Raw genomic sequence first — 17,475 nt, 5'->3', positions numbered from 1 at the left:
CTGGTCCCTTTGCAGAAAAACAGCCCCAAAGCATGATGTTTCCACCCCCATGCTTCACAGTAGGTATGGTGTTCTTTGGATGCAACTCAGCATTCTTTGTCCTCCAAACACTGACGAGTTGAGTTTTTACCAAAAAGTTATATTTTGGTTTCATCTGACCATATGACATTCTCCCAATCCTCTTCTGGATCATCCAAATGCACTCTAGCAAACTTCAGACGGGCCTGGACATGTACTGGCTTAAGCAGGGGGACACGTCTGGCACTGCAGGATTTGAGTCCCCTGGCGGCATAGTGTGTTACTGATGGTAGGCTTTGTTACTTTGGTCCCAGCTCTCTGCAGGTCATTCACTAGGTCCCCCCCCGTGTGGTTCTGGGATTTTTGCTCACCGTTCTTGTGATCATTTTTACCCCACGGGTGAGATCTTGCGTGGAGCCCCAGATCAAGGGAGATTATCAGTGGTCTTGTATGTCTTCCATTTCCTAATAATTGCTCCCACAGTTGATTTCTTCAAACCAAGCTGCTTACCTATTGCAGATTCAGTCTTCCCAGCCTGGTGCAGGTCTACAATTTTGTTTCTGGTGTCCTTTGACAGCTCTTTGGTCTTGGCCATAGTGGAGTTTGGAGTGTGACTGTTTGAGGTTGTGGACAGGTGTCTTTTATACTGATAACAAGTTGAAACAGGTGCCATTAATACAGGTAACGAGTGGAGGACAGAGGAGCCTCTTAAAGAAGAAGTTACAGGTCTGTGAGAGCCAGAAATCTTGCTTGTTTGTAGGTGACCAAATACTTATTTTCCACCATCATTTGCAAATAAATTCATTAAAAATCCTACAATGTGATTTTCTGGATTTTCTTTCCTCAATTTGTCTGTCATAGTTGACGTGTACCTATGATGAAAATTACAGGCCTCTCTCATCTTTTTAAGTGGGAGAACTTGCACAATTGGTGGCTGACTAAATACTTTTTTTCCCCACTGTAGATCCTCATCAAGGATCTGCAGTGAAGAGAATCATTTTGTGGAATAGACACTGGCTGGAATGCGATTTTAACCAATCAGCATTCAGGATTAGAACCAACTGTTTGTTAAAAACAGGCATATAACACCGGATCCGGAAGTTCAAATATGGTCGCTAGCTAAAGCAAAAAAAGAGTGCTTCTGCCCCTCTACTCTGGCTCCCCAAGCCCGCTAGTGGATATACACTACACAAACGACTACACCCACGAACATGCAAGCGGGTAGATCTACACATGTAAACCCTGCAGCCACCTTTATGCTTTGAACACACCAACTGTGTTTTGCGCAAAATAGTATGCAGCATCATCTAGATATGTGTGCAACAAAAGTTCAACATTCACCTTCTGCTACCAGTTCGATAAATCCAACGTATGCACCACACAGAACGTACTACAACTGCCTCTGGAACGCAATGCTGTAAAAAAAAAAACGCAGCGTTCCATTGGAAATTAATGTACTTCTGTTGTACCAAAACGCAAAACACAGTCGGTGTGTTCGAAGCGTTAGAGATGTCTTCAAAAAAGAGCAACTTGCTCATACTTTGCGTCCTTTTCCACCACTGTAGGTAGGGGCATATTTTAGGATATTCCAGAGGGCCCGCAACACACCAACCTCCTGAGTTTTCATAACACTTACTATAAGCATAAAAATATAAGAAAATAAATTAACGATTGGCAATATGTGGGCATGCAGGACACAACAGAACAGTAACTCACAGTAAAATATATTTAAGTCAGAATCTACTAGTGCTGAGCGATTAACCGGCATTTCGGGGGGGGGGGGGGGGGTATTAAACAACTAATTAACGGACGTCGCTTCAATTACTTGAATTGCATTTAGCTTTTTTGTGTGTGTGAGCCCAACGCACTGCTTCTCTAGAGAAATCAAATCATTCAAGTCAGAAATCAAGTCAAGAACTGTGGGACGTTGGGCTAACGGGAGTTGTAGGTTTTATTAAGCAAATATTCAACCTAGTTCAACTCAGAAACGTGGTAATTAACTACAATGACCACAATCCATTTTGATATCTGTTTAGAACATATTTCCTTGATGTACTTCTCCCCAACAAACCGCTGCTTTACTTACAAAGGTAAAACAAGATTGCAAGAGAACAGGGACTACCACAGCAGTCAAATATTTTCTATGTTTTTTGTGTACATTTTGAGAAACTGTCTTTGTTTTCCAGCTCTTTTGTTGTGTAGACTACTTGCGCTCTGTCCCAACTGCTGTATGGAATGTTGACCGATGCACTTCAGCAGGCTGCCTGCTTGCATAGATCTCTTACTGCTTGCGACGCACAGATTCCAATCCAAGCCGGAACTAATATACCTCCTTATTTAGCTACTAAAATTAAAATGAAATTACTGCACGCATTATGTTAATTTCTTAAAAGCTTTATGGGAAAATATAATAGTAATATTTTCAGGGTCAAATTCAGGTGCAACTAATTATTTATGGAAATGCTATAAAAAATGGGTTTTGTAAATCCTGGTGGTATTATATTAAAATAATAGACATAGGCCTACGTGTTATTTGTTCAATTCTGAAAACAAATTTAGCCATAATATTGGCAGACTAAATAGCCTTGGTTTCTCAAATGACTGCCTCGCCTGGTTCACCAACTACTTCTCAGATAGAGTTCAATGTGTCAAATCGGAGGGCCTGTTGTCTGGACCTATGGCAGTCTCTATGGGGGTGCCACAGGGTTCAATTCTTGGGTCGACTCTTTTCTCCGTGTATATCAATGATGTCGCTCTTGCTGCTGGTGACTCTCAGATCCACCTATACGCAGACGACACCATTTTGTATACATCTGGCCCTTCATTGGACACTGTGTTAACAAACCTCCAAACAAGCTTCAATGCCATACAACACTCCTTCAGTAGCCTCCAACTGCTCTTAAACACTAGTAAAACTAAATGCATGCTCTTCAATCGAACGCTCCTGGCACCCGCCCACCCGACTAGAATCACTACTCTCGACGGGTCTGACCTAGAGTATGTGGACAACTACAAATACCTAGGTGTCTGGTTAGACTGTAAACTCTCCTTCCAGACTCACATTAAGAATCTCCAATCCAAAAGTTAAATCTAGAATCAGCTTCCTATTTCGCAACAAAGCCTCCTTCACTCATGCTGCCAAACATGCCCTCGTAAAACTGACTATCCTACCGATCCTTGACTTCGGCGATGTCATTTACAAAATAGCTTCCAACACTCTACTCAGCAAATTGGATGGAGTCTATCACAGTGCCATCCGTTTTGTCTCCAAAGCCCCATACACTACCCACCACTGTGACCTGTACGCTCTTGTTGGCTGGTCCTCACTACATGTTCGTCGTCAAACCCACTGGCTCCAGGCCATCTATAAATCACTGCTAGGTAAATCCCCGCCTTATTTTAGCTCATTGGTCACCATAGCAGCACCCACCCGTAGTCTGCGCTCCAGCAGGTATATCTCACTGGTCATCCCCAAAGCCAACACCTCCTTTGGCCGCCATTCCTTCCAGTTCTCTGCTGCCAATGACTGGAACAAATTGCAAAAACCTCTGAAGCTGGAGACTCTTATCTCCCCCACTAACTTTAAGCATCAGTTGTCAGAGCACCTTACCGATCACTGCACCTGTACACAGCCCATCTGAAATTAGCCCACCCAACTACCTCATCCCTATATTGTTATTTATTTTGCTCTTTTGCACCCCAGTATCTCTATTTGCACATCATCTCTTGCACATCTAGCATTCCAGTGTTAATACTAATTGTAATTATTTTGCAGTAATTCAATCAGATTTCAACCAAAAACCAGATATCAACCAAAATAAGACGTATTTTTCATGACATCAAATAGACGTCATGAAAAAGATGTCTTAATCTGGTTGTGATCTGGTTATAAAGACATCCCAACCAGATTTCAACCAGTAAAATACGTCTTTATCACGCCGTATGCCCACTGGGACTGCCCCCTCTCACTGAAGCCATGAAGTTCATGGCCAACCTGCCATACTGCATGCTGTTTCCAGAAAGCAGCAACCCCCATTATAGTGAATGAGAAAATGTTCATCTTTGTGGTCAATATTCATGTTTTTTTTTGGGGGGATAATCATGGTACCAATAATTGCTTCTATTACACCAGATGTAACTTTATGTGCTTGAACCGATTATTTAAAAATCGCACACATATGTTGCTAATTTAGTTGCTACCACCAGCCTGCAGTACCCCGGTTGGCCTTCAACTTGAGATACTGGCCGTGTCAGAATACCCGTACCAGAAGTACATTCATTTCCAATAGAACGCTGCGTTTGCCTTGCAGCATTACAGAGGCAGTTGCAGTGCGTTCTGTGTGGTGCATACGTTGGAACGTATGCGTCAAACTGTATGTGTAGATGGCTTGACAGAAATGGTAGCAGAAGGTGAATGTTGAACTTTGTTGCACACATATCCAGATGATGCTGCGTACTATTTTTGCGCAATTACGCTATCGTTGTGATCAAGGCGCAACACCTCGATCAGACCAACAGCGTTACGCTTTGAACCCACCGACTGCGTCATTGCGCAAAGTAGTATGCAGCATCATCTAGCTATGTGTGCAACAAAAAGTTAAACATTCACCTTCTGCTACCATTTCTGTCAACCCGTTTACGCATACAGTTTGATGCATGTTAGATAAATCCAACGTATGAACCACGCAGAATGCACTGCAACTGCCTCTGCAACGCAATGCTGCAAGGCAAACGCAGCGTTCCGTTGGAAATTAATGTACTTCTGCTGTACTAAAACACAATGACGCGGTCGGTGTGTTCGATGCGTTAATGCATCAATGCTGCGTAATAAATTCTACAGTTAAACTTTTTTTCATGATGTCATCCAACATCTGTACTGAATATGTGTGCAAAAGTTCAACATTCACCTTCTGCTACTATTTGTGTGAAGTCTCCGCATGCAATTTGATGCATACACCGAATGTGCCACACAGAACGCACTGCAACGCAATTCTGCAAGGCAAATGCAACATTCCATTGGAAATGAATGTACTTCTGTTGTACCAAAACAAGATGACGCTGTTGGTCTGACGCCTCGAACACACTGAGTGTCATTGCGCTAAATGGTACGCAGCATCATCTGGATATGTGTGCAAAAAAAGTTCAACATTCACCTTGTTATCATTTCTGTCAAGTGTCTACGCATACAATGATGCATACGTTCGATTTATCCAAAGACAGTAATACTCAGTCTTGTATCAGCAACAGTCTGTGTGTCTCTTCTACAGTCTGTGGTGGCAATTCCAGGCCACCAACAATGTAGTTAACAGATTATTAGATTGCCATATCACAATGATTGGGTGGGTTCCTGCAATGCCAAACACCACTTCTGCATTATAGATCGAGGAAATCTGAGACACCAGAGTAGTGCCTCTTCTCGTGGCGTTTTCTGTCTCCATCTTGGGAGAAGCCTTGTCCGCAGACAGAGCATTGGTATGGTTTCTCTCCAGAGTGAACTAGCATGTGTATCTTCAGTGTATGTTTTCGAAAGAATCGTTTTTCACAGTATCTGCACTGGTGATTTCTCTCTCCAGTATGAACCCTCCTCACGTGTCTCACCATGCCATCTCTGCGAGTGAAAGTCTTTCCGCATTCCAAACAAGGATAGGTTGCTCTTTCTCCAGAAGTATTATGTGTTAGTATGTGTCTTTGGTACGATTTTGTATATGGAAAACTCTTCCCACACACAGTGCAGTGATACGGTGTCTCTCCAGTGTGTACTCGCATGTGTGTTTTCATGTTGCGACACTCCTTCCCGCATATTGTGCAGAGAAACTTTTGTCTTTTGCTCAAATGTGTTCTCCTGTGTCTTTCTAAACTTTTCTTGTGTGTTAGCTGATGTTTTTCAAGCTGCTTCAATCGGACAAAGCTTTTCACACAGTCAGAGCAGTGGAAATTACGTTCCTCCTTCATATGTGTTTTTTGGTGTAATTTAAGATTATCTAATCGAGCAAAACTTTTTTCACAGTCAGGGCAGTTGTAAGGCTTCTCTCCTGTATGTGTTCGCTGATGTCTTATAAGACAACTCTCTTGTTTAAAGCTCTTACCACAGTCGGAGCAGACGTATGGCTTCTCTACAGTACTAAAACTCTCGGTCCAGTCATCAGAAGTATTTTCAGGATCCTTTTCATTCTCCTGCGTTTTTTGGGGTAGTTGCAGTTTTTCTGAGTGTTGATTCTTTCTAACTGAACTTTTGCAAGGCGGGTCTTTGCCTGGCTGTAACTGGACAATTTTTTCCCCTGGTGTTCTAGTTCGAATTTTACTCTTCTGCCTGCCTTTGCTGGCTGTTCTCTGCTGTGTGTGCACACGGTCTACATTCAGTTCAGTTTGATGGTTATGTGTGACATTATGTTCCTCTTTCATATGTATTTTGTTGTGTAATTTAAGCTTATCTAATCGAGCAAAACTTTTGTCCCAAACAGGGCAGCGTTGAGGCTTCTCTCCGGTATGTAATCGCTGGTGTCTTATAAGATCCCTCACTTTTCTAAAACTCTTACTGCAGTCGGAGCAGTAGTGTGGCTTCTCTCCTCCAGGACTGAAACCCTCGATCCACTCATCAGAGTCATCAGTATCTAGGGGCTCCTCTTCCTTCTCCTGCATTGTTTTGCTATGTGATGGTGTTCTCTTTCCTGGTTCTCTAGCTTGTACTTTCCTCTGCTGTCTTTTGCTCCCTCTAACGTTTCTGAATGTTCTCTGCTGTGTCGCACACTGTCTACATTTGGCCGCACTGCTGGCAGTTTTGAAAGTATTCTCCAGCAGGTCCTGTTGCTTTTCCACAAGTTCAATTTGACGAATGCGTGCGACAGCTTTATCCAGTGTTAGTTCTGGGTCCATTTGTAATTGCTTGGACAGTCTTCTGTCACGTAAGCCTGCAACTAGTCTGTCTCTTATCATCTCACTGAGCAGAGCTCCATAACTGCAATGTTCTGACAAACAATGAAGTGCAGTGATAAAATCATCAGCTGTCTCTCCTGCTTCTTGTTGTCTTTGGTTGAATTTAGTTCGTTCTAATATTACATTCCTCCTAACTGCCAAATGTCCATCTTGCTTCTCATAATTAGAACTGTGGAAGTGTTCCTGCTCGATCAGGTTGTCTTCTTGCAGGTCTTCTGGGGTGTCCATCTCCTCTGCCTGGAAATACATTTAAAATAGCATAATTACTAGTAGGCCTAACTAGTATCGTTAGTTCTCTAAAACAACAATACTTTTGTAATAGATAATATAGCCTACTTTTCGATACGGTTAAAGTCCGAATTACAATAGATAGCATACAATAAATGGCAAAACAAATAACCTAGGTTTACATATCTTTACAATAGTAGGTAGTTCTAATAATTTAAAATACCTAGCAGTATCAACATGATAATGATGATTTATTTGTCATTAGGTCTAGAGATCACCATGATATAGCATATTGATTGCATAGGCTAGTGATCTAGGCTAGAGAAGGTTCATTGACAGTAGTAGTCTTTACCTGTGGATAGTCTGACTCTGTCTCCTTGTGTTTTATGATGCCAGACTAGCCAGGACAGTGTGGTGAGTATTTCTGGTTGTATTACTGATGCTGCATCCCCACTCAACATGATACTTTTTTGTTTGTCATTAGTTCTAGAGATCACTATAGCATAAGCTATCCAGTGGACATACGACGTGATAAAGATGTATTTATCTGGTTGAAATCTGGTCGGGACGTCTTATAACCAGATCACAACAAGATTAAGACTTATTTTAATCTTTTTGATGTCATTAAAAATATACTATTTGGGTTTATATCTGGTTTTTGGTTGAAATCTGATTGAACTACTAACCAGTTATCTAAATGCTACTCAATTAATAGACACCAATCTATATAAACAAGTGCATAGTGTTTGTGGGCCATGCATCCATTGGATATGAGACACTAGAACCATTACAATTATTACAATTGGAGTAATGTTCTTTTTCAGCAGCGTTTGCATTATTCAGCTTAGCACAGTTGGCAGAGTGCACCAAAGCGGGTTAGGGTCTCGTGGCATACTGTACCCAGTCAACACACTGGGCTCTGGCCTATTCCGTTTGAGACCTATAGCTATCAGAGATGGTCCCTAATTTAGAGAATCTCTGATGCTATTACTGCTTTTACCACATTGTTTTTCGTAGTTAAAGTCCAACCAATTGAAATGCACATTCACTTCCATAACATTTGTTCTAGGCTACCAGCATGTACAGTACCAGTCAAAAGTTTGGACACACCTACTCATTTTTACTATTTTCTACATTGTAGAATAATAGTGAAGACATCCGAACTATGAAATAACACATATGGAATCATGTAGTAACCAAAACAGTGTTAAACAAATCAAAATATATTTTATATTTGAGATTCTTCAAAGAAGCCACCCTCTTGGCATTCTCTCAACCAGCTTCATGAAGTAGTCACCTGGAATGCATTTCATTTTTACATTTACATTTTAGTCATTTAGCAGACGCTCTTATCCAGAGCGACTTACAGTTAGTGAATAAATTTTTTATTTTTTATACTGGCCCCCCGTGGGAATCAAACCCACAACCCTGGCGTTGCAAACGCCATGCTCTATCAACTGAGCTACATCCCTGCCGGCCATTCCCTCCCCTACCCTGGACGACGCTGGGCCAATTGTGCGCCGCCCATGAGTCTCCCGGTCGCGGCCGGCTGCGACAGAGCCTGGATTTGAACCAGGATCTCTAGTGGCACAGTTAGCACTGCGATGCAGTGCCTTAGACCACTGCACCACTCAGGAGTCTGAACAGGTGTGTCCATATGATGGCAAGAACAGCTAAAATAAGCAAAGAGAAACAACTTTAAAACATGAAGGTCAGTCAATCTGGAAAATTACAAGAACTTTGAAAGTTTCTTCAAGTGCAGTTCCAAAAACCATCAAGCGCTATGATGAAACTGGCTCTCATGAGGACCGCCACAGGAAAGGAAGACCCAGAGTTACCTCTGCTGCAGAGGATAAGTTCATTAGAGTTAACTGCACCTCAGATTGCAGCCCAAATAAATGCTTCACAGAGTTCAAGTAACAGACACATCTCAACATCAACTGTTCAGAGGAGACTGCGTGAATCAGGCCTTCATGGTTGAATAGCTGCAAAGAAACCACTACTAAAAGGACACCAATAAGAAGAACAGACTTGCTTGGGCCAAGAAACACGAGCAATGGACATTAGACCGGTGGAAATCTGTCCTTTGGTCTGATGAGTCCAAATTTGAGATTTTTGGTTACAACCGCTGTCATTGTGAGACGCAGAGTAGGTGAACAGATGATCGCCGCATGTGTGGTTCCAACCGTGAAGCATGGAGGAGGTGTAATGGTGTGGGGGTGCTTTGCTGGTGACAATGTTGGTGATTTATTTAGAATTCAAGGCACACTTAACCAGCATGGCTACCAGATCATTCTGCAGCGATATGCCATCCCATCTGGTTTGCGCTTAGTGGGACTATCATTTGTTTTTTAACAGGAGAATGACCCAAAACACACCTCCAGGCTGTGTAAGGGCTATTTGACCAAGGAGAGTGATGGAGTGCTGCATCAAATGACCTGGCCTCCACAATCACCCGACCTCAACCCAATTGAGATGGTTTGGGATGAGTTGGACCGCAAGGAAAAGCAGCCAACAAGTGCTCAGCATATGTGGGAACTCCTTCAAGACTGTTGGAAAAGCATTCCTCATGAAGCTGGTTGAGAGAATGCCAAGAGTGTGCAAAGCTGTCATCAAGGCAAAGGGTGGCTACTTTGAAGAATCTCAAATATATTTGGATTTGTTTAACACTTTTTTGTTTTTTACATGATTCCATGTGTTATTTCCTAGTTTTAATGTCTTCACTATTATTATACAATGTAGAAAATAGTAAAAATAAAGAAAAACCCTTGAATGAGTAGGTGTGTCCAAACTTTTGACTGGTACTGTAAGTTAAACATGCACAATAATACAGGACACCCTTACAAAAATTCACTGCCGTTGAAATGCAGTAAAACTGCAGTACAATGAAATAATGGTTGTTTAATTAATGTTATCTGGTAGCTTGCTGTGTGTGTCAGCTTCTAATGGTAATATTTTGTCTGTGTTGGCTAATTGCACTGTTTATTGTGCAGCACGTTTTATTTCCATCAATTAGTCAAAATGTATTGCACCTGAATTTGACCCTGAAAATATTACTTTTATACCCTTAAAGTTTTTAAGCAATTAACATACTGTGTACAGTAACTTTGTTAACCTAATAGCAGCAGCAGCACCATCTAGTGGTCAGAACCTGGTAATATCAGGATGTTGGATGTGACATAAACCTAACAACTTCCATGACACATTTTTCTGAACAGGCGGGAAAAAAACAGCACCAGATTCACTGAGAATACATTACATAGGATGAAGAAACAGTACTCAGAGCTGCAGCTCCATACTACTGGTCAGACATAGAGAAATTCAGGTGCAATATACTTGTTGTTGGGGTGGGATTGGTGTGGGGTGTCCGTGGGTGGCTTTTGACAATTTATTTGGATTCCTCATGTCTTACTCATTGTTAGAAAAAAGTTTGGTCCAAATCGGATAGGTACTATAATTATTGACTATAATAAATTAAAATGGCCAATTTGGGTACAATTAATTAGCTTAATTTCTCAGATCTAATTATGTTTCATGTTAAATAATACACATTGTCTGTTAAGCCAATTATATTATGACTGTTGCCTCCCATTTACTTTGTGATGGTAATTACGTTTGTTTTTGATAATTATTAGGTGGAGGTCGCTAGCTACAATGGTATCTTCAACCTAGCCTAGCTTTAAGCTAGCTAGTTAGCTGCTCTGCAGTGCAAGCTAGCTTGACTTGCTATAAAGTTAGAGAAACAAGTTGAGGAAAGAGTAACTAAACAAAACATGTTTTACCTGAAACAATATTTATCCTGTCTTGAATGAAAAGGTCATATTTAGCAATTTCCCAAAATAAATGTGATTTCTGACAAGAGACAGGCTCTCTCCAGTTTGCGTTACAAACACTACACTTGTCCGTTCAGTAGCGGGGCAAGACTCTGTGAAGATGACGTACGGCATAATGAAAAACGTCACAATGTAAACGGGGCATAAGTCTAACTTAGTGAAGACTTTAGGTAATGGTTAATCACGATTCGTCTGTCTTTACAGTTCCTGAAACATGTCAATGACCTGATCAATCAATCAATTTTATTTTATATAGCCCTTCTTACATCAGCTAATATCTCGAAGTGCTGTACAGAAACCCAGCCTAAAACCCCAAACAGCTAGTAATGCAGGTGTAGAAGCACGGTGGCTAGGAAAAACTCCCTAGAAAGGCGAAAACCTAGGAAGAAACCTAGAGAGGAACCAGGCTATGAGGGGTGGCCAGTCCTCTTCTGGCTGTGCCGGGTGGAGATTATAACAGAACCATGCCAAGATGTTCAAAAATGTTCATAAGTGACAAGCATGGTCAAATAATAATCAGGAATAAATCTCAGTTGGCTTTTCATAGCCGATCATTAAGAGTTGAAAACAGCAGGTCTGGGACAGGTAGGGGTTCCATAACCGCAGGCAGAACAGTTGAAACTGGAATAGCAGCAAGGCCAGGCGGACTGGGGACAGCAAGGAGTCACCACGGCCGGTAGTCCCGGCACGTATGGTCCTAGGGCTCAGGTCTCTCAGTTGGCTTTTCATAGCCGATCATTAAGAGTTGAAAACAGCAGGTCTGGGACAGGTAGGGGTTTCGTAGCCGCAGGCAGAACAGTTGAAACTGGAATAGCAGCAAGGCCAGGCGGACTGGGGACAGCAAGGTGTCATCATGCCCGGTAGTCCTGACGTATGGTCCTCGGGCTCAGGTTCTCAGAGAGAAAGAGAGAACGAGAGAATTAGAGAGAGCATACTTAAATTCACACAGGACACCGGATAAGACAGGAGAAGTACTCCAGGTATAACCAACTAACCCCAGCCCCCCGACACATAAACTACTGCAGCATAAATACTGGAGGCTGAGACAGGAGCGGTCCGGAGACACTGTGGCCCCATCCGAAGAAACCCCGGACAGGGCCAAACAGGAAGGATATAACCCCACCCACTCCGCCAAAGCACAGCCCCCGCACCACTAGAGGGATATCCCCAACCACCAACTTACAATCCTGAGACAAGGCCGAGTATAGCCCACAGAGGTCTCACCACAGCACAAACCAAGGGGGGGCGCCAACCCAGACAGGAAGATCACGTCAGTAACTCAACCCACTCAAGTGACGCACCCCCTCCCAGGGACGGCATGAAAGAGCACCAGCAAGCCAGTGACTCAGCCCCTGCAACAGGGTTAGAGGCAGAGAACCCCAGTGGAGAGGGGAACCGGCCCTGGCAGAGACAGCAAGGGCTGTTCGTTGCTCCAGCCTTTCCGTTCACCTTCACACTCCTGGGCCAGACTACACTCAATCATATGACCTACTGAAGAGATAAGTCTTCAGTAAAGACTTAAAGGTTGAGACCGAGTCTGCGTCTCTCACATGGGTAGGCAGACTGTTCCATAAAAATGGAGATCTATAGGAGAAAGCCCTGCCTCCCGCTGTTTGCTTAGAAATTCTAGGGACAATTAGGAGGCCTGCGTCTTGTGACCGTAGCGTACGTATTGGTATGTACGGCAGGACCAACTCGGAAAGATAGGTAGGAGCAAGCCCATGTAACGCCTTTATAGGTTAACAGTAAAACCTTGAAATCAGCCCTTGCCTTAACAGGAAGCCAGTGTAGGGAAGCTAGCACTGGAGTAATATGATCAAATTTCTTGGTTCTAGTCAGGATTCTAGCAGCCGTATTTAGCACTAACTGAAGTTTATTTAGTGCTTTATCCGGGTAGCCGGAAAATAGAGCATTGCAGTAGTCTAACCTAGAAGTAACAAATGCATGGATTAATTTTTCTGCATCATTTTTGGACAGAAAATTTCTGATTTTTGCAATGTTACGTAGATGGAAAAAAGCTGTCCTTGAAACAGTCTTGATATGTTCGTCAAAAGAGAGATCAGGGTCAAGAGTAACGCCGAGGTCCTTCACAGTTTTATTTGAGACGACTTTACAACCATCAAGATGAATTGTCAGATTTAACAGAAGATCTCTTTGTTTCTTGGGACCTAGAACAAGCATCTCTGTTTTGTCCGAGTTTAAAAGTAAAAAGTTTTCAGCCATCCACTTCCTTATGTCTGAAACACAGGCTTCTAGCGAGGGCAATTTTGGGGCTTCACCATGTTTCATTGAAATGTACAGCTGTGTGTCATCCGCATAGCAGTGAAAGTTAACATTATGTTTTCGAATAACATCCCCAAGAGGTAAAATATATAGTGAAAACAATAGTGGTCCTAAACGGAACCTTGAGGAACACCGAAATGTACAGTTGATTTGTCGGAGGACAGACCATTCACAGAGACAAACTGATATCTTTCCGACAGGTAGGATCTAAACCAGGCCAGAACTTGTCCGTGTAGACCAATTTGGGTTTCCAGTCTCTCCAAAAGAATGTGGTGATCGATGGTGTCAAAGGCAGCACTAAGGTCTAGTAGCACGAGGACAGATGCAGAGCCTCGGTCTGACGCCATTAAAAGGTCATTTACCACCTTCACAAGTGCAGTCTCAGTGCTATGATGGGGGTCTAAAACCAGACTGAAGCATTTTCGTATACATTGTTTGTCTTCAGAAAGGCAGTGAGTTGCTGCGCAACAGCTTTTTCTAAAATTTTTGAGAGGAATGGAAGATTCGATATAGGCCGATAGTTTTTTATATTTTCCGGGTCAAGGTTTGGCTTTTTCAAGAGAGGCTTTATCACTGCCACTTTTAGTGAGTTTGGTACACATCCGGTGGATAGAGAGCTGTTTATTATGTTCAACATAGGAGGGCCAAGCACAGGAAGCAGCTCCTTCAGCAGTTTAGTAGGAATAGGATCCAGTATGCAGCTTGAAGGTTTAGAGGCCATGATTATTTTCATCATTGTGTCAAGAGATATAGTACTAAAACACTTAAGTGTCTCTCCCGATCCCAGGCCCTCGCAGAGCTGTGCAGATCCAGGACAGCTAAGCCCTGGAGGAATACGCAGATTCAAAGAGGAGTCCGTAATTTGCTTTCTAATGGTCATGATCTTTTCCTCAAAGAAGTTCATGAATTTATCACTGCTAAAGTGAAAGCCATCCTCTCTTGGGGAATGCTGCTTTTTAGTTAGCTTTGCAACAGTATCAAAAAGAAATTTTGGATTGTTCTTATTTTCCTCGATTAAGTTGGAAAAGTAGGATGATCGAGCAGCAGTGAGGGCTCTTCGGTACTGCACGGTACTGTCTTTCCAAGCTAGTCGGAAGACTTCCAGTTTGGTGTGGCGCCATTTCCGTTCCAATTTCCTGGAAGCTTGCTTCAAAGCTCGGGTATTTTCTGTATACCAGGGAGCTAGTTTCTTATGACAAATGTTTTTCGTTTTTAGGGGTGCAACTGCATCTAGGGTATTGCGCAAGGTTAAATTGAGTTCCTCAGTTAAGTGGTTAACTGATTTTTGTCCTCTGACGTCCTTGGGTAGGCAGAAGGAGTCTGGAAGGGCATCAATGAATTTTTGTGTTGTTTGAGAATTTATAGCACGACTTTTGATGCTCCTTGGTTGGGGTCTGAGCAGATTATTTGTTGCGATTGCAAATGTAATAAAATGGTGGTCCGATAGTCCAGGATTTTGTGGAAAAACATTAAGATCTACAACATTTATTCCATGGGACAAAACTAGGTCCAGAGTATGACTGTGGCAGTGAGTAGGTCCAGAGACATGTTGGACAAAACCCACTGAGTCGATAATGGCTCCGAAAGACTTTTGGAGTGGGTCTGTGGACTTCTCCATGTGAATATTAAAATCACCAAAAATTAGAATATGATCTGCTATGACTACAAGGTCTGATAGGAATTCAGGAAACTCAGAGAGGAACGCTGTATATGGCCCAGGAGGCCTGTAAACAGTAGCTATAAAAAAGTGATTGAGTAGGCTGCATAGATTTCATGACTAGAAGCTCAAAAGATGAAAACGCCATTTTTTTTTTGTAAATTGAAATTTGCTATCGTAAATGTTAGCAACACCTCCGCCTTTACTGCGGGATGCACGGGAATATGGTCACTAGTGTAACCAGGAGGTGAGGCCTCATTTAACACAGCAAATTCATCAGGCTTAAGCCATGTTTCAGTCAGGCCAATCACATCAAGATTATGATCAGTGATTAGTTCATTGACTATGACTGCCTTTGAAGTGAGGGATCTAACATTAAGTAACCCTATTTTGAGATGTGAGGTATCACGATCTCTTTCAATAATGGCAGGAATGGAGGAGGTCTTTATCCTAATAAGATTGCTAGGGTGAACACCGCCATGTTTAGTTTTGCCCAACCTAGGTCGAGGCACAGACACAGTCTCAATGGGTATGGCTGAGCTGACTACACTGACTGTGCTATTGGCAGACTCCACTAAGCTGGCAGGTTGGCTAACAGCCTGCTGCCTGGCCTGCACCCTATTTCACTGTGGGGCTAGAGGAGTTAGAGCCCTATCTATGTTGGTAGATAAGAGGAGAGCACCCCTCCAGCTAGGATGGAGTCCGTCACTCCTCAGCAGGTCAGGCTTGGTCCTGTTTGTGGGTGAGTCCCAGAAAGAGGGCCAATTATCCACAAATGTTATCTTTTGGGAGGGGCAGAAAACAGTTTTCAACCTGATGCAACCTGATGCATGCATGGCCTCTACAGCAGTGCTTGCCCACCCACTCAGTTACCAGTGACATGTTCTGCCACATCCCAGGGAAAGGAGAGAACAGAACCACCCCTCCTTAAATCCATAGTCATTGACAGTAAGTTTTGTGTGCAAAATGTAGTTTTTTTTCTCTTTGATACTCATCTTCAATGTGTATTGTTTCCTACTAACCTGCTTGGTAAGAGCTAGGTTTGTACTAGCTATGCTGATGATCATTAAAGTTGTTTCTCTGCATCAGGTCTCACTGAGACTGGAGTCCCCAAGAGACATACTATTCAGCTGCCCATGATTACCTGATCTTAGTGTAAGTAGATCCGACTGAAATAGCACCGCTTCTAATAATATATGTTTGTAAAGCAAATAAAATCCTATTTTAACTCACAATTTTTTTTTCAGGTGCAAAACCCTTGTGTCCCGATTCAACAGACACCTCCCTTGGTGAGTCATGTAAACTTTAAAGTTTCTCCCATTTCTCTCTTGCATATTCTCTATTCTCCGTCGCTCACTCAAACACGTGCGCAGTTGCAGAGAAGGGGAAGAGGTTTGCCAATTACACCCATTTCTAACAAGGTTTGTTACAGAAATGAAATGACAGACATCACTTTTTTTTAAGACTGCCAAGCTGTCCTAATTGTGGGACTTTGATATCCTCTTTATTAAAATGTTTCAGATTGATGACCAATGAATTAAATGTCCCACTTCAATATGAAGGGACAGAGGAGAAAACATGCCTTTGCTACCACTCGTGTGTGCTCCATTGTAGTTGGTAAGTAAATGTGAGCAGTTGAGACATACACAATTGTAGATTTTTTGTAGATTTGACTGTTAAAGATATTTGACTGTGTTACTGTTCTGTCCTGTCCTGCATGCCCACATTATGTCAATTGTACATGTATTTTCTTCAATTGTTATGCTTATAGTAAGTGTCATGAAAAGCCAGAAAACTCAGGAGGTTAACGTGTTGCGATCCCTCTGGAATGTCCTAAAATATGCCCCTGACCTCTGTGGTGGAGGGGGACGCAAAGTATGTATATGAGCAAGTTGCTCTTTTAAAGACATCTCTAAGCTATAACTGCCACAAACTTGTTCAACTAGTAGCATGGAAATAAATATATTTAGCCAGCTGAGTCTACAAAGTTTATTCAGGAATGTCCTTCTCTAGTTCTTTTAAAATCTCAAAATGATAAAGTTGTAATGCGCTGATTCTCTTCACTGCAGATCTGACCCATCACACCACTCTTCAAGAAGACCACTACGCTCCAGATCACCTTCTGTGCTCAGATTTGTTTTTGCCATTGCTTGATCTATTTTAAATGTAAGAATATGTTGCAGATTTCAACTTGAATTGGTGCCCTTGGAAACAAATAGAAATGTAATGAACGTTTTCAATATCCAACTTCATCCTCAGCAATACGTTTTACATTTTTTAAACATGTTTAGTCATTTAGCAGACGCTCTTATCCAGAGCGACTTACAGGAGCAATTAGGGTTAAGTGCCTTGCTTAAGGGCACAAACAGATTTTTTCACCTCGTCGGCTCGGGGATTAGAACCAGCGACCTTTCGGTTACTGGCACAACGCTCTTACCCACTGAGCTACCTGCCGCCCCCATTTTACTTTTACAGTAGGTAATAAGCTGTAGTCAGGTGGTCATTACCAGGTTATGATGGTCT

At 42.4% G+C, this 17,475-nt stretch overlaps 1 long non-coding RNA gene across 2 annotated transcripts; it reads left to right on the top strand.

Moving 5' to 3' along the window:
• The first annotated feature begins 15,810 nt into the window (after positions 1-15,810).
• On the top strand, positions 15,811-17,107 carry LOC121562685. 2 transcript variants are annotated; one of them, XR_005999606.2, is made up of 5 exons: positions 15,811-15,900; positions 16,042-16,107; positions 16,200-16,241; positions 16,474-16,569; positions 17,022-17,107. It is a non-coding gene; the product is annotated as an uncharacterized LOC121562685 (long non-coding RNA). The 2 variants fall into 2 exon arrangements; XR_006659696.1 differs by lacking the exon at positions 17,022-17,107 and adding an exon at positions 16,724-16,809.
• The last annotated feature ends 368 nt before the right edge of the window (positions 17,108-17,475 follow it).

The sequence above is a fragment of the Coregonus clupeaformis genome, unplaced genomic scaffold, assembly GCF_020615455.1.
Source record: "Coregonus clupeaformis isolate EN_2021a unplaced genomic scaffold, ASM2061545v1 scaf1580, whole genome shotgun sequence".
Classification (NCBI taxonomy): Eukaryota; Metazoa; Chordata; class Actinopteri; order Salmoniformes; family Salmonidae; genus Coregonus; species Coregonus clupeaformis.
Note: the sequence above shows the minus strand (reverse complement) of the source record. Positions and strands in the feature narration are given on the sequence as shown.